Source organism: Chiloscyllium plagiosum, unplaced genomic scaffold (genome assembly GCF_037043375.1).
Source record: "Chiloscyllium plagiosum isolate Xiang-an unplaced genomic scaffold, Cpla_swu_hap1 HiC_scaffold_16, whole genome shotgun sequence".
NCBI classification, from domain to species: domain Eukaryota; kingdom Metazoa; phylum Chordata; class Chondrichthyes; order Orectolobiformes; family Hemiscylliidae; genus Chiloscyllium; species Chiloscyllium plagiosum.
This window is the reverse complement of record NW_028270154.1, coordinates 8386111-8410000: the sequence shown is the minus strand read 5'-3', so window position 1 is coordinate 8410000 and position 23890 is coordinate 8386111. Positions and strand designations below refer to the sequence as shown.

The 23890-nt window shown below is 42.0% G+C and overlaps 4 pseudogenes; all 4 read left to right on the top strand.

Annotated features, from left to right (window-relative positions):
• The first annotated feature begins 599 nt into the window (after positions 1-599).
• On the top strand, positions 600-2955 carry LOC122556973 (protocadherin gamma-A7-like; annotated as a pseudogene).
• Positions 2956-4049: 1094 nt separating this feature from the next.
• On the top strand, positions 4050-4736 carry LOC148147471 (protocadherin gamma-C3 pseudogene; annotated as a pseudogene).
• Positions 4737-5148: 412 nt separating this feature from the next.
• LOC148147470 (protocadherin gamma-A7 pseudogene) lies at positions 5149-6019 on the top strand (annotated as a pseudogene).
• Positions 6020-20652: 14633 nt separating this feature from the next.
• Positions 20653-23632, top strand: LOC122556877 (protocadherin-10 pseudogene; annotated as a pseudogene).
• Positions 23633-23890: the final 258 nt, after the last annotated feature.

The window sequence follows — 23890 nt, the reverse complement described above, 5'->3', positions numbered from 1 at the left end:
TCAGAAGTGACTTATGTTGCTCCGGCAGTGCGACCAGTTATCCTTTAAAGAATGCTTCCAAATTGCATGACACATTGACAAACGTACAGGGAAATCCTCTGGTATAGTTCGGGCGCTGACTAAAAACAAAAATGACTCTCTGACTCGAGGAGGAACATCAGTTTTCGATTACAAAAGGAACCATTTTTCAAAGCTTTTCTAAGAACAAAAGTACACTTACCTATTCCGATCCAAAGATTTTTTGTTCCATAATGTTAATTCTCGTCGCTTTCTATTTGGGAAATATTATTTCGACGGTGAAGCTTTAAGAAATATTTGTTGCGATTATTACACTGGGCTGTTTGTGCCGCTGTGTACCAATTTGGAGCTGAAACATCACAGGAGATCTACCGCTTCCCCCATAAAGACGCACAGAACAGAAGCAGAGAGAGAGAGAGATTCTATGTTTAACGTGCCGCCATATTCAGAAATAAGACTGACGCTTGATATTTTTATTTCTTGCTTTAATATCGTGTAATTATACCAAACATAGTAATACAGTATATCTAAGGGACTAGGAGGGACCTCGTTGTTTTAGCAATTAAATCCAGCCTACAACAATGGCGAATGCGCACAAGGGCGGAACGCCTTTTTTTTTCTTCCTTTCTGTGTTGGACCTTGTTTTGGGACAAATTCTTTACTCGATTCCGGAGGAACTGGAGCATGGGGCCTTTGTCGGGAATATCGCGGAGGATTTAAAACTGCGCGTTTCGGAATTACAAAGTCGCAATCTTCGGGTGGTCTCCGATGATAAAAAGGAGTATGTGGAGGTAAATCTGGAAAACGGCATTTTAATTATTGCTGAGAGAATCGACAGGGAACAGGTCTGTAGACAAAGCTCTACTTGTTCCCTTTTTTTTAGAAGTAGCGCTCGACAATCCGTCGGAAATGCATCGCGTTGTGGTGCAAATATTAGATGTAAATGATAATTCACCCAGTTTTGAAAAGGAAGAACTTTCATTGGAGATCAGCGCATTAATTACACCAGGGGCACGCTTTCCTGTCGAGAACGCGCATGATGCGGACGTGGCACAAACGCAATCAGTAGTTACCATATCAGTGCAAACGAGCACTTCAGCATCGAAGTCGAGACAAGAAGTGATGGGAGTAAAAGCGCCGAGTTGTTGTTAGAGAAGGCACTGGATCGTGAACAACAGTCCAGCTATGACCTCGTCCTGACGGCCATCGATGGTGGGGATCCTCGCAGATCTGCTGCAGCTCGAATTCTCATTACTGTAGTGTAAAGCAACGATAACGCACCTGTATTTGAACAAGAAATACATAGGAGCAGAGTAGCTGAAAACGCGCCTCTGGGTAAACTAGTGGTAGAAATCAAAGCTATTGATTTAGCTGAAGGGACAAACGCTGAACTGTCATATCATTTTACAAGACACGTTTCCCAAAAAAATCGCGAACTGTTTAAATTGGATTCTACGACGGGAAAAATTGTAGTTCAAGGAGTATTGGATTTTGAAGAGTCAAGTGTTTTCGAACTTGATGTTCAAGCAGTGGATAAAGCTCCTCCCTATATGGTAGGACGAGCCAAAGTTATAGTCGAACTAACTGATGTTAATGATAACGCACCCGAGATAAAAGTAACATCTGTGTCTAGCACAGTTGCCGAAGATGCGCAGGTTGGAACTGTGATTGCTGTAATCAATGTAGCTCATCTCGATTCCGGACAAAATGGTCACGTTTATTGTGAAGTCCCCATGATTATTCCATTTAAGCTTCAGCTAGCTTTGAGAGGAAATTACAAATTAATCACAAGTGCTATTCTTGATCGCGAAACGACCCCTCTGTACAACATTACAATTTCAGCGTGGGACGGAGGCACGCCCCCGCTATCAACGCACAAAAACATATTGGTCTCTGTTTCTGATATAAACGACCAGGCACCGAAATTCACACAATCGTCATGTATCTGATGGAGAACAACACTCCTGATGCTTCCATATTTACAGTTACTGCTTTAGATTCTGATATAGACAAGAATGGTGACGTTGTGTATTCCATTGCAGAAAATCATTTACCAAAGGGTCCGGGATCTGTCACGATTAACGCCAAAAAGGTAATATTTACTCACTTCTCTCCTTTGACTACGAACAATTGAAACAATTCAACACCCAAGTTCAAGCTCGGGATGGCGGATTCCCCAAACTAAGTAGCACTGCCATTGTGAATGTCATTATCTTGGACCAAAATGACAACGTGCCGGTCCTTGTCTCACCTCTAATGTGGAACAATTCAGCATTGTTGGAGATTAGACCGCAGTCAGTACATCCAGGAGACCTACATCCTAAGAGAATTGCTACTGATGCCGATTCTGGACAAAATGCACGGCTATCCTATCAAGTATTGAAGGCCACTCATCCCAGTACGTTTACTCTGAGTCCCTATCTGGACAACTCAGAGAAACAACACATTTTAGGGATCAAAATATCACCACTGAAAATTTGATCTTTTTGGTAAAAGATAACGGGCAGCCAAGTCTCTCCAGTACTGCCACAATCTCCTTTACAATCACATCCAATGTTACAGTGAAATCCTCTGAACGAACGTCAGAAGTGAAATATTCCGATTATTTTTCGTACTTAAATGGCTATTTATTTATCATTTTGGGATCAACTTAGTTTGTATTTCTTGTAGTCATTATTTTTCTGATCGTACTGAAGTTTAAGCAAGACAGCAACATTACTGAGGACTACAGCATTCCAGTTTCTTGTAACAGACAGAGAAACTCTAATGATATTTGTGTGGGAAAGAAGACTTCATGTTATGGTCGTCCTGGTCAGTCCGAATACTGTGTGCTTAACTCCAGAATCGTCCAAGAGCGATTTTCTATTTTTGAAACCTGTTCATCCTACTTTGACCTTCAACGAAGTGAATATCCAGAACACAAAAACAATGATTTAACGCAGCCAATAATGTTTATGCTGACTGGCAATTCTCTTTGAAGAATAAAGTTTTTCTTTTGATATTTGATGAGAGAGTACGTTTTGCATAATTGATCAAATCCTTATGTAATAGGAAGAGGCATGGTCAACCCAAAATGCCACCGCTGTTTCTGTGGACCTATCTGACTATGGTGAAAAATATTCCTGAAATCTTTTAAAAGTTTTGAACAGTACAATGATTGACCCGGCAACACGCTTCCATATGCCCAATTTATGCTTGGATGCATTATGTATTGATGTGCCTATCTGTGATTTCTCTCTCCCCTGCATTTCGTGTCTTTTTGTTGATATAGTAAACAACAGAATGCAGATTTTCAAGATCTGGAAGCCTTCACCGTTGAATGCAAAAAAATCATGGAATAAAAAGAAGCTTCCACTTTGGAGCCTCCCGAAATTCATTGCTTTTTTCCACTATGTGTCGTAAGAATGTCTATGTTTTATCATATTTACAAATACGATTGAAACTCAGGCTGTCAACGTCTGTGAGGGTTCGAGACATTTTAAATTGCGCACTCGTAATTTTTCAGATGGGTATATTAGAAATGTTTTGGAATAGTCCAGCTTTAAGAACAGCTGTTGCAATTATTGGCCGTGGGACTTCGTGTCGCTGTCTACCAATAAGTAACTGAGACACTGCCAGGGATCTACCCCCTCCCTGTCGTGCGGAACAGAGAACAGAAGCAAAGACACAGGCTATGCCTGCGTTCATGCGATGGGGCCATATTCAGCAAATCTGCAGATGTCCGGACCTTGCCTTTCTAGGTTTCCAAGTTTATATGGATAAATAAATTCCATAAGATGCCGGTTACCATTTGTTGTGGAAGGTATTTTGAAACACATTCTAGCACGGAACACTGGTGACTGACCCGATGAGTATGGCATATTTCATCTTCTACTTTGTGCGTCGGATCTGGGCAAATTCACTATTCAACACCCGAGGAATTGCAGCCTGGAGCATTTGTTGGGAATATTGCTGGGGATTTGTTGGGGATATTGCTAGGTCTAAAAGTTCCGGAATTATCGGCTCACAAATTTCGGTTTATCTCTGATGAAATGAAACAGTACATTGAGGTACTTTCAGTACTTACCGCGTTAGTCCAAGTTCGCTTCGCTCTCAAAATGTTGACAAGAAGCGACAGTTGTAACAATACCGAATTATTACTAAAAACATATTTGGACCGTGAGAAAACTGCAAGCTTTCAGCTAGTTTTGACGGCAATTGACGGAGGGGTTCCTCAGAGATCTGGCACAACTCGGATTATGATTACTGTAGTGCATGTCAATGATACGTAGTGTGTTCGATCAGGGAATATACAGGGCAAGTGTGGTAGAAACGTCGCCAAATATACCTTGGTCACAACGATCAATGCTCTTGATTTAGATGACGGCATTAATGTTGAGGCAAGTTATTGTTTCGCAAGTTACTTGCCCAAAAGGATACATGAATTGTTCACGTTGGACCCGGCAACTGGAGAGGTTAGATTTCAAGGTGTACTGGATTTTGAAGAATTACTTGTGCATGAACTAGGTGTGGAAGGTGTTGACAATGGTTTCTTCAGCATGTCGGGAAATGCCAAAATTATAGTCGGATTAATAGACATGAATGATAACGCCCCTGAATTTGACGTGACTTTACTGTCCAGCACTGTGCCGGAAAGATTTCCGCCAGGGTCCGTGATAGCTCTCATCAGTGTAATAGATTTTGATTCTCGCGAACATGGACAAGTTGTGTCATTTTGAAGAACGGCTCCCTTTTAATCTCCAAATATCTCTGAGGGAAAACTGCAAAGTAGTGCCTAGTTTTACTTTGGATCGCGAAACCATCCTCATATACAGCATATGAGGAGGTGGGCGGCACGGTGGCACGGTGGTAAGCACTGCTGCCTCACAGCGCCGGAGACCCGGGTTCAATTCCCGCCTCAGGCGACTGACTGTGTGGAGTTTGCACGTTCTCCCCGTGTCTGCGTGGGTTTCCTCCAGGTGCTCCGGTTTCCTCCCACAGTCCAAAGATGTACAGGTAAGGTGAATTGGCCATGCTAAATTGCCCGTAGTGTTAGGTAAGGGGTAAATTTAGGGGTATGGGTGGGTTGCGCTTCGGCGGGTCGGTGTGGACTTGTTGGGCCGAAGGGTAATGTAATGTAATCTAAAAAAAATATCGATTTCAGCCTGGGATGGCGGGCCTCCTCCACTTTCAAGAAGTAAGACTGTAACTGATATAAATGGCAACACTCCGAAGTTCAGATGATCTTCCTATAACGTACGCTTGATGGAGAACAACGCTCCTGGTGCCTCCATATTTGCTGTGACTGCTTCAGATCCTGATTTCAATTACAATGTGGAAGTGTCTTATTCTGTTTTAGAGAATCCAATGCAAGAAATGCCTATATCTGCTTATGTCAGTATGAACTCGAAAATGGTAACGGCGTTCCTTTGACTACGAGCAACTGAAACATTTCGAGATCAAAGTTCATGCTCTAGATAATGGATGTCCCCCTTTGAATAGCACAGCTATGGTAAATGTCATTATCTTGGATAAAAATGATAAAGTTCCGATTATTGTTTCACCCTTAAAGTGGAATGTTTCAGCACCAATGGAGATTTCTCCTTAATCATGACATGCAGGGTCCTTAGTCATTAAAATAATTGCTTCAGATGCGGTTCTGGCCAGAATGCAAGGCTTTCTTATCATCTTTCGGAGATAGCTAATCCAAATTTGTTTACTGTGGGTCTTTTTTTCTTCTGGAGAAAATCAGAGTAGCTCGCAATTTGAGGGATCATGAGTTGACCACAGTAGCATCGTCGTCTGTGCCGAGGACAATGGACAATCAAACCTCCCCAATAAGGTCACACTTTTCTTTTCAATGACGTCTAATATTACTTCAAAATCTTTCGAACTGGGTCACCTACCAAGAAGATTTGAATATTTTGGGGATTTGAATTGTTATTTAATCATCATTTTGTGGTTTGCATCCTTTCTGTTTCTTGTAATCATTAGTCTTCTGCTCGTCTCGAAGTATAGATAATACTGGAAGTTAAAATTTATACAACACCAGGTTATAGTCCAACAGGTTTATTTGGAAGCACTAGCGTCCAAATAAACCTGTTGGATGAAAACCTGATCCTGAGTGATTTTTAACTTTGTCCGCCCCAGTCCAACACGGGCTCCTCCACATCAATACCCGATGTGACAGTTCCACAGTTTGCTGTTACACCCGAAAGCATTCGAATGCAACCTTTTTTCGGAGATCTGCATCCAACGAAAAATTCAATAATCCCGGATGACAGATGAAAATGATCGTAATGCCGTTTATCTCCAGAATCATCCAAAAGTAATGTTCTGTTTTTGACGCCTTGTCATCCCACCTTGCCTTTCAATGACCCAGGCATTCAGGATTCCAAAAAACAAGGACATCGTTTAAGAACGGTTTCTCTGCTGGGAATGACATATAATTTGACAATATCACTAAAGCAATGAAGGTCATGTAGTTGTCAAGCCTGTGTCAGCCCTTTCAACGTGTTTTCGACTGTACTCAGTAACCCTGCAAACTAGTCAAATTTTTGTGCATGTCCAGCAACCTTTTGACATTTCATTTATGACCTTGCACCATTCTTTCAATTTTTACATTCCAGATTTTGTCAACTGCCTGTTGAAATTAAATTACTCATTTTCTTGCCAGGTCCTTTGCAAATAATATAATTGTATGATCTCGGGTTGTCGACTGAATACACGGAAGTTAGTTTTACCGTCATTATGTCATCAACACCAAACACCGTTCAGAATTTTGACTACCTGTTAGGCCTTTGTTGGACCGTCATTTCTCTCGGGGGAATGAACGCATCCCCCTATTATCATATAATCCCTACAGTGTGGAAACAGGCCATCTGGACCAACATGTCCACATTGACCCTTCGAAGACAAACTCACCCAGACCAATTCCCCAACTTTATCATTCTACATTTCCCCCGAGTAATGCACCTAACCTAGACATCTCCTATCATCCCTGCTCGAGGCGTAGTTAACGTTCCTGACACCTTTTTCACATTTTAAACATCCTTATCAGAATGAAGTGCTCATAAATTTACTGTACACTCTAGCTGAAACCTAAATAATGTTGAATAAACGTTTACCTTGCCTTTCTATCTTTTGTATTCTTTTACAAAGCCAAATATCCCACTCGGCGTTTTAGGCCCTTCCTTCGACCTAGAACCTAGCAATCTCGGAACGGAACCTCCTCCATTCGCTACTGCTTCAAACTAGCAACATTTACGTCTGAGGATGGGTCACTCAAGCTGAAACGTTAACTCTGATTTTTCTCCACAGATGCTGCCAGACCTGCTGAACTTTCCAGCAATTTTTGGTTTTGTTTCTGATTCACGGCATCCGCAGTTTTTTTGGCTTTTACTTAACATTTGTGTCTTACAGTTTCAAAGTTTTTATTTCTGACAAGATGCATCCCTGTCATGATTTTCTTTTAAAGTAGTAAATCCTACGGTTCAATATCAATTCTAGCGGTTACACTTGCATTGAAAACACCTATGAAAAAACAAAACAAACTTTAGATCAGCACTGCCTTGTACTGTGATCCTTTAATGAAAAAGGCACCCTAGTTTCCTGTCAAATCCTTATTATCGTATTGTCTGAATAAATCACTGTGTATTAAATCATCATACGCAAGTTGTATATTCATATACACTGCAGTACCTTTATTGCTTAAACGATTCATTCAGACAAAATTTACCTTTTAAAAAATCAATACTGGCAGTCTCTTGTAAGGTTATGTTTCACTAATTAGGAATTATTATTCCGCTCGATAATGGGGTGTTGTTGCTTCAGTGAGATTTATCGTAGATCAACCCTGCCCTCTTTCCACTTTCCCCTTTTGAATGCGAGTGTAAAATTTGCAATACTCCAGTTCTCTAAGGTCTTGTTCACACATTAAGTAAGGAACACTTTGTTAGTCTAGGAATTAGAGCGTTGCTTTACATAACCAGATTCTCGTCGTGGCAATTGAAAGCTTGATCGTCCGAATTGTTTACCACACGTCCACTGATTACACATGCAAGGAATACTTCAGGGTATGACAACTGTTCTCCAATTTCCTTAAATCCCCCATCATCCTCCCTTGTGTCTTCTTTGTGTACTTTTGGCTTGGCTTTCAATACAGCTGATCCCTTTTATTTCTTTTCACAACTAACATTCGTGTCTGTTTACATATCTATTACCAATTAATTACGTTCTTCACTGCCTTTGCCTTTTCCTCTGGGAGGCAATGATACATTAGTGTAATCGCTAGACTATGCAGGGACAGTTGTCGTTCTGGGAACTATGGTTCAAAGCCTTGGCAGATGGTGGAATTTAAATTTTAAAAAAGCACTAAAATTAAGATCCTGTTGATCATAGTGAATCCATTGTTGACTGATGAATAAAAAAACAATCTGGTTCAGTACTGCCCTTTTGGGAGGGAACATACCATGCTTACCTGATCTGGTCTGCATATGACTCCGGACCCAAAGCAATGTAGTTGACTCTTATCCTCGCTCTAGGCCATTAGAAATGGACAATACATGCTGGCTTAATTAGAGATGCGCACATCCCGTGAGTGAATTTTAAAAAAAACACGCACTACGTTTTCTATTTTGTCCTCCTGCCACTTCTGTTATTAGCATAACAAAACAACAGAATTTTCAGCTTCTTTTCCGTTTTGAAGGTGTCATAGTCGACTCTTTAACTCTGTTTTTCTTGTATTTCTATGCAACGTTTTGTTTTCACTTCAATAAACGTTGTTAGTTGTTTTCGTATTGCAAGGAGTAATGAAAGGACGAAACAAGGCATTTAGTTGTTTTTTTTTAAATGAACATCGTATTCCTCTGTCATTTTTCTGTCTGCTGTTATGATAATATTTGAAAGCAAGTATAAATTAGATCGCTGAGTATCACAACACTCAGTATCCCAAGACCTAATTTACTGTCCATGGCACATCTACTTGTAACTGAAAACTAGTTTTGATAAAATAACTGATGTCTTTTAGATGCCAGGTTGAATGACGAAATAGCCTATATATTGACAACTTAGGCACTTTTCAGAAAATACACCGAACTGTAAAGGTTTTCCAAAAAAAAGTGTAATTTAGGAAGATTAACCAGAATGCAATAAACATGATTTTATTTTATATTTATTGCACATAGGTGATAAGTTTTGATATTTTGAACAATTAGCATCAAAGACTTTTTTTAAAAATCCCGAGGAAGATCTCAGCCTTGAATATGCTTAAAGATCCAGCCTTGACAGCAATTTACAAATTCCACGGATCCATTTTCTTGTGAAAAAAGTTCACCCCCTTCTCTGTCTTAAATGGGCGTCCCCTTTCTCTGAGATTATGCCTTCTGATCCGAAAAGGGCAAAGTTCTTTTCGAAGGGGATGATGGATACTGAAGTTGACCATCTCCACTTGCAGGAAGAACGGACAAATATTCAGGTATGCAGTGGCAAGTAACATTCGAGCCATTTCCAACATCAGTGAAATTAACTATCACCCCTAGGCATTTAGTGGTATTTCCATTTCTGTGGTAATCGCTGCTGGTAACCCTTGACCAGAAACAGAGTTGAATTAGCTCTAAAAATATCAAGATTTCAAGAACAGGTCGAGGCGAGACATCTTGCTGCGAGTAAATCAACTTCCAGCTCTCCAAAGCTGTCCACTATCTACAAGTGCAATATTATCCACTTGACTGTATTCGTTGCTTGACACAATCAAGTACAAAGTAATCATTTTATTGGCACCACATCACAAATATGCAATGCCGCCACCGTCAATGTTCAGCAGCAGCAATGTGTACACTCCAGAAGATTCACTGGAGGAATTTTCCAGAGCTCCTTTGACAATCTGATTAAAGCTTACGATCATCATCATACAGAGTTATATGGGTAAACCAGCAGCTGTAAGTACCATTCCCAGCGACTCACCATACAGACTTAGAAATGTATTGCCTTTCCTTCATTGTTGGTGCAGCAAAATTCTTAAACACGCTTCATAACTGCATTATGGGTCTTCCTACAACAAATATGTAGTAGCCATTCAAGAAGGCAACTTAGATCAGAGTGGTGCTGGAAAAGCACAGCAGGTCAAGCAGCATCCGAGGAGCAGGAAAATCGATGTTTCGGCCCTATTCCTGATGAAGGGCTTTTGCCCAAAACGTCGATTTTCCTGCTCTTTGGATGCTGTCACCTGCTGTGCTTTTCCAGCACCACGCTGACCTGCTGTGCTTTTCCAGCACCACTCTGACCTAAACTCTGGCTTCCAGCATCTGCAGTCCTCACTTTTTCCTAAGAAGGCAATTTAGCCTCACCTTCTCAGAACAACTAGGAATTGACAATATATCGTAGCTTAGGCATCGATCTCCACATTCTATGAATTAACAATAAATAATAATTCTCATCTGCATTCAGAATTGTATCATTTTACAGCATCAATAACGGCGAAATTTCCCATTATAGAATGCCATCTCCATCACTGACCAATTTTTTCTATTACTTTAGTTTGCATAATTTAATCAATTGTTTTGGATATTCATAATATCATTTTTTCTCCTACTCTAATAGTTTAAAATCTCAGGTTTTGGCATTCACACTGATTACTTTGGCCTGGTTAACTTAATTTATGATGAAGGCGATGGTTTCCAGACATTCCTGGAACCGTTGAAACACTTTAAGATAGTTAGTGAAGCAATGTTATGTCTATGCCACTTCCCATGGTAATTATCTTTAGATTGTCTTTTGGTTGGAGTAAAATGGATACCTTATTGTTCCTCCTGAATGGTTCTTCAAGTGTGTAAACAATGTGCAGTCGTGGTTGTTCTCATCATCTGAGCACTGTACTTATACAGAATTTTTTAAAGTTTCTGTCAGGATCACCATTGTTGTGGCCTTTTGCTTTGAATGGTACCACTTACCTTGCTTTTTTTGTTGTTGCCTGTTTCGATGTTGATTTTTTTCACAAATGTCATACAATATACCCATCTGAGATTTCACCATATTACGGGAATTTCCATTTATTCTTCTCATGAATAAATATGCTTATTTATATCCATTGCTTAATTCTGTGACCCATAACATAATAAGGAGAAAGTGAGGATTGCAGGAGCCGGAGAATCAGAGTAAAAATGTGTGCCACTGGAAAAGCACAGCAGGTGAGGCAGCACCGGAGGAGAAGAAGAGTTGATGTTTCGGACATAAGCCCCTCATCAGGAATCTGGAGGAGTAAGGGGGGGGGAGGGTGAGATATAATAGGGAGCTGGGGCTAGAGCTGGGGCTGGGGGTAAGTTAGGTGAAAAGGCGATAGGTGGATGTATGTGCAAAGCAACTGTGATAGGTCGTTGGGAAGGAAGATGGACACATAGTGCAGGTCAAGCAAGCCGTGTCGAACTGGAGGGTCAGATCTGAAATGAAGTGGGGGAGGGAGATTTGGAAACTCGTGAAGTCGATGTTGATGCTGTGTGGCTGTAGGTTCTTGAGCTGGAAGATGGGAGGTTCTTCCTCCAGTTAATGGGTGGCTTTGATTTGTCAGTGGAGGAACTCCAGAACTTGCATGTCCTTGGTTGATGGGAGGCGGTCTTTAGATTAGATTAGTTTCCCTACAATGTGGAAACTTCGGCCCAACAAATCCACACCGACCCTCCGAAGTGTAACCCACACAGGCCCATTTCCTTCAGACTAAGGCATCCAACACTATGGACAATTAGCATGGACAATTTACCTGACCTGTCCATTTTGGACTCTGGGAGGAAACCGGAGCACCCAGAGGAAACCCACACAGACATGGGGAGAATGTGCAAACTCCACAAAGACAGTCGCCCAAGGCTGGAATTGAACCTGACTCCCTGGCACTGTGAGGCAGCAGTGCTAATCACTGAGCCACCATGCTGTCCCAAAGGACTTAAAGAAATTGGCCAAGGGGCACTTGGGTTGTTTGGCATGTGCATCCCAGAGATGTTCCCTGAGGCGCTCGGTGAATTGGCATTCTGCCTCCCAGATGTCGAAGAGATCACCCCTGCATTTACCATGGCCACCTAATGCACACACATTTGGACTATATGAGGAAACTGGAGCACCCAGGGGAAATGCCCAGAAAAGTCAATGTTCAATCTGTGATACACAGGCAAATCTGCATATAGATACAGGAAGGAATATAGCGAGGAGTGGGAGTTACGGGAGATGCGATGGGGCGGGGGTGTTTAGATGGCCATTCCCAGTACTTGCGGAATCATGGGAGGCTGCACTGTGATGAGAGCAGGCAGTGGATTTGCAGTGGTTAGGGGGTGTTGGGGTGGCGCCCATGGAGGAGGCCAAGGCTCCCAATGACTCTGGTAGGATGGGGCACACCCTATAAAGTGGCTGACCGGCTGGGAGCGCCAATTTCTGGAGGATGAGAGGTGGGAGCCTGGACCTGGGACGGCCACGAGGAAGCAAGGTCAAGGCATAGAGACAGCGGCTTTGGCCATGCTTGGTCACTGCTATCGCCAGCTCTACAAAGGTACCAGGGGAGGAGGAAGAAACAGAAAGGGATCTGGGGGATGGAAGTGTGAGTTTGGAGTCTGGAGGCCGCAGGAGGGGAGACGGGAAGAGGTCGGTTTGGCAGAAAGAGGAACAGAGTCTGGGGTAGAGAGACCTAGGCAGGGGAAAGAGAGAAAGAGAGAGCGAGAGGTGTGGGTGAGAGACCTGGGCTGAGATGGGGTGAGGCCAGAAGTCGCTCCCCACGGTGGTGGGATTTTTGAATCCCACTGTACAGATATCACCCGCGTCGAGCTGGGCAGCCCCCAGCCAGTAAGGTGCTGTCCCATCACAATCTGCAATCCTAATTGGGTGCATGGGGAATTAGGAATTATCCAAACAGCAGATTGCAATCTCTACACCAAGCAATAGCAACAACAAAAGAGACCAGCTCTAAAAATGGGAAGTTGGAACATCCGGACAATGATGACCAGCCTCTCAGAAAACCTTCAGCATATTAGCGACTCAAGGAAATTTGCTGCCATAAATAATTAGCTCAAGGGACTCAACGTGGACAAAGCTGCCCTTCAGGAAACAAGGCTGGCAGAGGCAAGCTCAGTGTAAGAGAATGACTACATGTTTTACTGGCTGGGGAAGGGCTCTGATGAGCCCAGAAAGCACGGGGTCGGCTTTGCATAAAGAAGAACCTGATGAACACAGTAGAACGAGGGAGCAATAGCTCAGAGCGACTCATGACTCTTCATCTCAACACCCACCGCAGGCCCAGTCACACTTGTCAACGCGTATGCCTCGACACTGTCCTCCACGTCAGACAGAAAAGATGAGTTCTATGACAATCTTGCACCCTTCATGAGCAGCATCCCCAGGAAGGAGCAACTTGTTCTTATGAGAGACTTCAATGCCAGAGTGGATGAAGACCACAACTCGTGGCCCTGTTGCCGTGGGCATTTTGGTGTGGGAAAAATGAATGAGAATGTACAGTGACTGCTCGAGTTGTGCACTCACCATGATTTGTACATCACCAATACCTACTTCCAAACAAAGCCTCAGCACAAGGTTTCCTGGAGACACCCATTTTCAAAGCATTAGTACCAACTCGATCTGATTATGGTCAGGCGCACCACCATCAAATTCATTCTCCACACACGCTCTTACCACAGTGCAGACTATAACACAGACCACTCCTTAGTGTCTTGCAAAATCAGGATGCAACGTAAAAGATCCTATCACACTTAGCAACAGGGGAACCCTCTCTTCAACATCAGCAAGATGAACCTTATGCAACAGTTCACAGAGGCTTTCAGGAAAGAACTAAGCACCTTGTGACCCGAAGACCCCATCACAGAGATTTGGGAAACCTTGCAGGATATCATGCACCACACATCCCCAGATATCGTTGGGAAGAAGACCTGCAAGACACACTACTGGTTGGAGGCTAAGGCAACCATGATGACCCCTGTTGCTAAGCCAAGCCTGTCCCCTAGCTGAGTACAAGTGGCCAGCTAGGAGGAAGAACTTGTAGATTCTCAGGGCTGCCAGGAACAAGGTTCAGCAGCCGGGCAGGCATTGCGCTAATGAGAACTGGACACAGCTAACTGAGGAAATTCAGGTGGCCGCTATAAATGAGAACATTAGGGGAATGGACAAAGGCATCAAGAAGGCACTTGGACTAGCTCAGAGAAGGACAGCCCCCCTCAAATCCTCGACTGGGGAAGTAATCACAGACAAAGGCCAGAAGATGGAGAGGTGGGTCGAACACTACTCTGATCTCTACTCCAAAGAGCATACCATGTCCGCTTAAGCACTTGATGCCATCACGTGCTTGCCAACCATGGATGAGCTAGATGCAGAGCCATTAGTAGAAGGGCTCAGCAAGACCATTAACAGCACAGCCTTAGCTAAGGCCTTGGGTAACGATGGCATTCCTCCTGATCTGATCAAGTCCTGCAAGATTAGCTTACTGTTCTGATTGCATGAAGTTCTCTGCAAGTGCTGGCAAGAAGGAGCTGTACCGCAGAACATGAGGGATGCCAAGGTCACTGCCCGGTACAAGGGCAAGTGTGAGAGAAACAACTGCAACAACTACCGAGACATGTGTCTCCTCAACTCTGTTAGCAAAGCCTTTGCTCCAATCATCTTGACTCACCTGCAGAAACTGGCAGAACGTATATACCCAGAGTCATAGTGTGGCGTCTGAGTTAAAAGGTCAACAGTAGATGTGACCTTCTCCCTTCGCCAACTGCATAAGTACAGAGAACAGAATATGCCCTTACAAGTCACCTTCAACGACCTCACCAAAGTGTTCAACCTGGTCAGCAGAAACGGCCTTTTCAAGGTTCTCCTGAACATCAGCTGCCCACTGAATCTGCATTATAGAACTCTTCCACAGTAAAATGAAGGAGACAGTGCAGTTCAACGATAGCTCTTCTGAGTTGTTTGACATCCATAGTGGCGTCAAACAAGGCTGCGTCCTTGCTCCCACACTCCTTGGGTTTTTATTTTTGCAATGCTCCTGAAACAAACTTTTGGTAACATAATGGAGGGGATTTACCTATGCACTAGATGAGATGGCAGACTCTTCAAGCACGCCCGCCTCAAAGCCAAGACAAAAGTACATGTGACACTCATTACGGGCATGTTGCTTGCTGATGATGCTGCATTTGCAACACACACCCAGCAGGAACTCCTGTCATTGAGAGATCACCTCTCCCACGCTTGCAGGAATTGTGCGCTATCAGTCTGAAGAAGACGTATCCTGGGAGTGGACACAGAGGCACTGGTGGTCATCACCATCCATGACTATGAACTCGATGTCGTCCAGCAGTTTACATACCTTGGTTCTACCATCACTGACAACCGCTCCAGAGATCGACAAGAGGATCAGGAAGGCAGCCTCAACTCTTGCTCAACTCATGACTCGAGTATGAACAAATCTCAAGCTGACAGTGAAGACAAAGTGTCAGTTTACAATGCCTGCGTCATAAGCACACTGCTGTACAGCAGTGAAATATAGACTACAAATGTCAGACAGAAGAGAAAACTGAACACCTTCCACTTGACGAGAATCTGCTGTATCCTGGGCATAACCTGGCAAAAAAGGGTTTCCAACACAACAGTCCTATCTTATGCTGGCCTTCCCAGCATGTCCACTCTGCTCAGGCAGTGGCGACTGTGCTGGCTGGGCCATGTCCACTACATGGAGGACAGCCGCATCCCAAACGATATCCTGTATGGAGAGCTTACATTGAGGAAGAGACCCAATGAGTATCCCTGGCTTCGCGCTACAAGGACGTCTGGAGGGTCATGAGGCGCTTGATATCATTACAGGGCCCACGGAAAGGCTTGCAGCTGTCCGTACAGGATGGAGAAGCACCCTGAACCAATCCATCAAAACAGGGGAAAAGAAACTGATGAGCACTGCAGCAGAGAATTGGGCAAGTAAGAAGGGGTTCAGCAGTTATAGCAGATCAACAATGACATACAAATGCGACTTCTGCGACCGGAACTGACGCTCCAGTATTGGTCTTTTCAGTCACACGCAACGTTGCTTCAGAGAAGCAGAAATCTCGACAACGAGGATGCAACCCATGGTCAACTATGACCGAAAAGAACCACACACCAGGAGCACCCCGGGGAAACCAACACAAACTCCAGAGACATTCACTGGAGGATGGAAGTGAACATGTGCAGTCCCTAGCTAATCACTGAGCCACGATGCCACCCTTTTCAGTCGTCAGCAGTACTTTGTTATTCACTCTACCTATTGAGGATGCCATCTTCGGATCACCCAGCTGCATATACTGTTTAGTCTTGTTGCTGCTGCATTTTCAGATACAAGTCTGAAGCTGCCCTTATCCCTGGAATTATTTGAGTCAAACAGTTCTGAGATTTAACCTTGCTGTTGTAACTCAACATTTTGATGCTGAGCTGCTATCTTTATGAGCTATAACACCATAATTATTTCGGAGCTGTCTTTTTTTTTGTTTATTTGAAGTCTTCTGATTGTGTTGGTTACCAGAGTTGTCGAAATTTGCTGTCGAAGTTTTCTGATATTTTGTTCTGCTCTCTGATGGCCTCTCTTTTTTGACTTTCTAACTTTTTGTTCTGACAATTGATTATTTCATTTCTTTTTTCTTCAGCCTCAAACAACATGAACTGTCTTCACTTTGCCAACATTAGGGACATAGGAAGCAGAGGAATATGTGGAGGGGTTTCAGATCCTCGTGCCTATGCAGATTTTTAATAAGATCATGGCTAACCTATGGTCTACCGTCGTTCCCTGCCTTTGCCCCACTTCCCTCAATAACTCTGTTTATCAAATGTGTATTTCTGAGATTTAAAATTAGCAAATGGTCTGGAGTCAATTTTCGTTCAATGAAGACAGCCCTCTAAACTTTTTCTACCCTTTGTGCCAGACATGGTTCATATGATTTCTCTTTCTGGTCTTAATGTTAGACTATGCCTCCTGGTTCTAGAATGCCCAACCAGTGGAAACAGTTTATATTTATCTAACCAGTTTTTCCCATTACTATTTGGAACAAAAAAAAGGAATCGATCATAGCATCTTTAACCTTCTAAGTTCTAGAGAAATCAGGCTTAATTTGTATAATCTCTCCTCCTGACATAGCCCCTGAAGTCTAAGTATCATTCTTGTAAACATCGTAAAGCACTTGTAAAGCACAGAGTGATACTTTGAGAGAAGTCTATAGTAATCATATTATTTCTGTAGCTAAACCTATGAGTTGTGCTTCTCCCATGGAATCAAGCATTCACAGCTCTGCTTTCATAGATTCTACACTGTTTTGAGTTTTTTAAGGTTGTGCCTGTCATGTTAAAGCCTTCTGTGTCTGGTTAGCCTCCTACTGCTCTGATCTCTTGAATCTGTAGCTTGTCCTTAAGTTAGTGTCTTTTATTCTCAGTAATCCTGCAAATTAGTTACTGCGATATAATTCACTCTGATGTCATAAACAGTACTGCATCACATTTCTTTCTCGCTGGTCTACCGTGATCTACTGATGTCACGGTCTCATCGTTATTTATGCAATTTTAAATAGCATATTAATTTCATACCATCTTTTATTCAAGTCTTTTATAAAGATTACGAGTACTTGATGTCGAAGCATTGTTCAGTGTAGCACCTGGTAACCCAACCTCAAGATGACACATTTTACCAAGTGCTCTGTTTCCTCTAAAACCTGCTAGAGTAATCGAGAATACTTCAAAAATAAAATCTAAACAGTCAATTCTACCACTTAGAAAGAGAAGAGCAGCAAATGTAATTGAACCACGTGCCTATTCCAATCTAGGTTACACTCCGGTCTGACATAAAATATACTACTGTTCCTTCATTGTCACTTGGTGAATGCTGGAAATCTCCACAACCAGTGCTGATACAATGGGCTGCAGAATTAAAAAAAAGATGATTGCTCGCCACCTTCTCAATGTCAATTCCAGATGCACAAGCCAGTGATGCTAATTCACCTTGAAATGTAGAGTTAAGGCAAGTCTAAATATCCTGCTTCCCTCTCAATAATAATGGATTCGAGCATTTTCCGATATGAGTTTCGGCTAAATAGGCAACAACATATATTTGATGCTTACATTTTTTCTCGAAACCTAATGTTGCGCTTGTTACTCTCTAATTTGGACCATTTCCAAATCACAGATGTTCTCACTGGTTTTGGCCAGAGCAGGGAACCCATTAACAGGGATCTTTCTATGAATTACCTAGTTTTTCTCAAGGCCACAGTTAATTACTTCTGAATATGCCGCCATTCTGCTAGATGAATAAATGATGGTGACTGATTGCAAACCTCTTCTGACAAATTGCTTACGGGTGAAAATGCATTGGGGAGCCATCCTAACGTGAGCTTTTCTGTAGAATTCTCACTTTTTACGAAGTGTCCTCCACATGGCTGATGAGATTCTGCTCTTTGTGTCTTAGACTTCACATCATTGGAATGTCTCTGAATACATTTGGTGCATAGCCATCCTGACAAATTGTAAGAACGAGCTAAAGGAAATCTCACTGCCTGTAAATAAAACTAAACATCTTTAGTTGTTAATAACACACATGTTTGAAGCTGATCAGAATTTTAATTTGTTTTGATTTATTGGTCAAATCAAATCAAATTCTCGACTACTTCAAATGTGATGGCATTCTGTTGTGGCCAGATTGAAAGACTACCATGTCATGAATAACAGGCAGAAAATGTTCCTATTTTTCACACTTAACATTCATTTATTCATTTACGTGATGTTTGCATTGTTTTCAGGCCCTGAACATAGTGCTCATCACTTCACAACCTTGAAAATGTGATACTGAACCGTCTTGTTGAAACATTACTGTCTGTGTAGGACTATAAAATAAAGATATCAGATTTTGACTCACAAACGCTGAATGAGTAGTTACAATGTGAAGTGACTTTCAGTGGAACTTTTAGCTATTAGTGTTCCCATGTGTGCACTTCCATGGTTTTTTTTAATGTGATCCAGGTCGTGAATATGGACGCTGCTGTTGACGAAATATTGAGAATAAGAAACTTGCTGAAAAACTCGGCAGATCTGTCAGCATCTTTGGAGAGAAAGCAGAGTTAAAGTTTTTGGTTCAGTGATCCTTCTTCAAAACTGATTGTTGCTTAGAAAAGGTTGCTACATATGCAGAAGATAGGTGCAGAGAGGGGCAGCAAGCAGACATTAGATGGAGATGGAACCCAGAGAGAGAAAAAAAACAGTTGGACAGATAAAGCAATGGATATATGTCAGTTTAGGAGAATTAATAGCTGCTAATAGGGACCATTAAGGGTTGATATTGGCTTGTTAGTGGTAGAAATCCATATGATGACAAAGCCTGGTATGTGAAGGGTGGATTAAGGAAATGGGAGAAGGTGCCCAGCTCTAAAGGTATCGAACTCTAAACAGAACCCAGCAGATTGCAAGGTTCCAAAGCAGAAAATGAGATGTTTTTCATCCAGATTGCATTGAGCTTCATTGGAGGTCTATAACAAGCCCAATATAGAGATGTTGTCCAGGGAACTCGGTGATGTGGTGAAATGGCAAGCATTTTTACCTGCTATTGGTGAAAGGGAAGTTCAAAGTAATTTTGCAGACAAAATATACGCATTGTTCAAAGTGATCCCCACCCAATATGCACTTTGTTTTCCCAATATAGAATACATCACATTGTGAGCAGCGAATACAGTGGACTAGATTGAGTGAAGTGCAGGTAAATCCCTGGAAGGTACGTCTGAAGCCCTGCTTGGTGGAGAGGGTGGAATAAAAGGGCTTGCATTGCACGTTATGCAATGGTTATGAAGGTGTAACTAGGGATGTGCGGTAATTTTGGGAGTCGAATGTTTCTCCTTATTCATCTCACCGTGATTTGTCATTGTTGTTCTGCATTATATTTCACCTGCCATGTTTCTGTGCATTTTAAGAGTGTTTCTATGTCCCTACAAAATCTATTACACTCCTCTGCATTTCTGTTTTACTTCAAAGTTTGAAAACTTCAAAATTAAGCCATTGTACACACGTCTACGGTATTAAAATATAACAAAATATTAATGGGCATACTACAAATTTCTGAGAGCATTCAATTCACTTTGTTTTTAAAACAAAACTGCTTGTCAGTCTTTATTTTCGGTCCCTTATCACTTTATGTAATCAAGTAATTATTCTGCTTTCATCTTGGTGGTATCAATATTGATAACATGTGTTTTATTTAGTACTTCATCAGACTTAATGTTAAATGCCCATATATATAACATTTTAAAAGTTATCTCAGAGGATGAGAACATGGAATTGAAATATTAACATATATTGCTGATGTGGAGGTGTAATTGAAAATAACCCTTAAGAAAGTGGTGAGAAATATTGTCTTCGCATTAACTCGCAAAATAAAGTGCTATATTTTACGGAAGTTAGTCAGAATATTTTGATTGCACACTCATATATATTACACTGGATAAGGTGCAAATCATTTCGCAACAGTCTTGCTTTAATAAGAATTGCTGCAGTTATTGGTTGAGACTGTTCGTGTCGCTGTCTACCAATAAGGAGCCAGGACGCTGCGAGAGATCGACCCCTCCTTCCCCACCTTCGCCACTCGGAAAAGAAAGAAGAATCAGACGGTGCTTGCGTCTCTACTGTGCAGCCATGTTCAGAGAAGCTGCACCCTTTCAATCGCTGTATTTCTCAATTCAACATTAGTCGTTCGCAATACATTGAAATATCTGTTGGAATCGGAGCAAATTAAGATATATTTCAGGTGTTTTTAATACTCTCTGGATAACAAAAATGGCGAATACACCGACGAGCGAAACGCTTTTTATTTTCTTGTTCAGTGCCTGCCATCTGGTTTCGGGGCAAATCCGTTATTCAATTCCGGAGGAGATGGAGCACGGGGCCTTTGTTGGGAATATCGCTGAGGATTTAAGGCTAAACATTTGGGAATTATCGGCTCGCAGGTTTCGGTTGGTCTCCGATTACATAAGGCAATATATAGAGGTAAATTTGGAAAACGGCAATTTATTTATTAATAAAAGAATAGACAGAGAACAGCTTTGTGGGCAAAACCCCACCTGCACCCTTGCTTTTCAAATAGCGCTCAATGACCCCATGGAAATGCATCCTGTCACAGTGGAGATAATCGACGAAAATGATAATTCGCCCAGTTTTGAGAAGGCAGAATACTCGTTGCAGATCAGCGAGTTAATTGCAGCAGGAGCGCGTTTCCCCCTCGAGAGCGCGCACGATCCAGATGTGGGCACAAACACAATCAGCACTTACCAAGTCAGTTCAAATGCGCATTTCGCTGTCAAAGTGCAGTCGATGAGAGATGGGAGTAAAAATGCAGAGCTGCTATTAGAGAAGCCATTAGATCGTGAGCAGCAGCAGACATTTCACCTTGCACTGACGGCCATTGATGGTGGGGTTCCTCACAGATCTGGCACAGTACAGATTATCATCACTGTGGTAGATGCTAACGATAACCCACCAATATTCGACCAAGACATCTACAGGGCAAAAGTACCGGAAAACGCCGAAAAAGGTACGTTGGTCATAAAACTTGAAGCTGCTGATTTGGACGAAGGCACTAACGCTGAACTGACATATTCTTTCACTAATCATGTTAATAAAAGGAATCGCGCGTTGTTCCACTTGCACCCGAAATCTGGAGAAATCAGCGTTCTAGGTAAATTGGATTTTGAAGAATCGCCTGGTTATGATCTTGACATACAAGCTGTCGATAATGCTCCGCCTGGATTGTCTGGCCGTTGCAAAGTTGTAGTTGATATAATTGATATTAATGATAACGCGCCCGAATTAGACGTGACTTTGGTGTTAAGTGCCGTACGGGAAGACTCTCCTCCGGGGACTGTGATAGCAGTGATAAGTGTAACGGATCTCGACTCCAGCGAATACGGCAACGTTCAGTGCCAGATTCAAGGAAGTATTCCGTTTAAGCTCGAAAATCCTATGGCGAACACTTACACTTTGATTACAAGTGACGTTCTCGATCGGGAAACGGTACCAATCTATAACATCACCATTTCAGCCTGGGACGGAGGCTCTCCTCCTCTAGCTACAAGCAAAATCTTTACAGTTTCGGTAACCGATGTAAATGACAACGCACCGACGTTTACACAATCCTCATATAACGTCTATCTGATGGAGAACAACACTCCAGGCACTTCTATATTTGCTGTAACTGCGCTAGACGTTGATTTGGGTAGAAATGGAGAAATATCCTATTCTATTCTGGAGAGTAAAGGGCAAGAACATTTGGCGTCTGTTTACGTCACGATTAATTCCAAATCTGGGAACATATGTCCGCTGCGCTCCTTTGACTACGAACAACTGAAACACTTCAAGATCCAAATTCAAGCTCAAGATGCTGGATCACCACCACTGAGCAGCACCGCCACTGTCACTGTGATAATTTTAGATCAAAATGATAATGCTCCGGTTATTATTTCTCCTTTGACGTGGAACGATTCAGCCATAGTGGAGATTTCGCCTCAGTCAATAATTCCAGGTTACTTGGTCACCAAGGTTCAGGCAACAGATGCTGATTCCGGCCAGAACGCACGGCTTTCCTACCAATTATTGGAGGCTACTGATTACAATTTGTTTACTGTCGGCCTTCTTACTGGCGAAATTAGAGCAACATTGCACGTAAACGGCAAAGACATGACAACGGAAAAACTGGTCATCTGTGTGAAGGACAATGGACAGCCGAGCCTCTCCAGTACTGCCACAATCGTATTTTCAATTTTGTCTAATATTACAGAGAAACCTTTGGATAGAACTGACAAACCTTTGCCGTCGGAGTACTTATCTTATCTAAATCGTTATTTGATCATCATTTTAGGATCAACTTCCTTTCTGTTTCTTATAACAATTATTCTTCTAGTCATTTTCAAGTTGAAGCAAGATATAAGTGTTAATGAAAACGACAACTCGACTGCATGTTGTCACAAACGTAGGAATTCGACAGATATCCGTAATCGGGGATATGCAACAAACGAGCCAATTAACTATACTATGCCTTGTCAGACTGAAGGGTACCGTTACACAGTGTGTTTATCACCTGAATCATCGAAAAGTGATTTTTTATTTCTAAAACCCTGTCATCCTACATTGCCTTTGAACAGCATGGGTAGTCAGCAAACCGGGACAAGAAAATAATTTAGAAGCAAATCCCACACTGAAAATGAAAGAGAAGTGGCACCGATGAAAAGTTACTGCTATTTGGTGAGACGGTCGGTAAGAGTTTTGTATTTTCTCTTGTCCCAATGACTATTTTTTGTTTTGCTCAGTAAAAAAGACCGATCTTCGTACGTGTCCTGTCAACGTTCGCATGAATTCTCAAAATGTTTGTTGCAAATTCTGTATTGATAACGCACACATCATTGTAGTTCCTTGCCGTTTACCCTTTTGGAGAATGGCATAACATGTACAAAAAGCTGATTTGAATGGGAAATATAATTGTACAGCCTGAATAAATTAATCATTTACATTTAATGTCTCAAAAATCTATATTTCTGGCTCCAGGTTTCGTGAGTATAATGATTGTTTGGATGCATACATGAGACCATTCATACTTTTCCAATAATAAATATGTGGATCTAAAAATGATTAACAATTTGTGAAAATAAATTATTCTTCCATCAGATTTCATATTACAGAGAAAATATAAAAACTGTCTCTGATGTGCTGAACACGTTTTGGAAACACTGATTTATTGATCACATAGTTCAATTATTTCACATTTAGTTGCTAAGTGAGACTTACACATCCAACCTAGTTTTCTGTTCTTTTTGAACATATTTCAGGTGCCCTTGTGAAAATTACTCTCCAATCCCTTTCCAGGCATTGGAAGTTA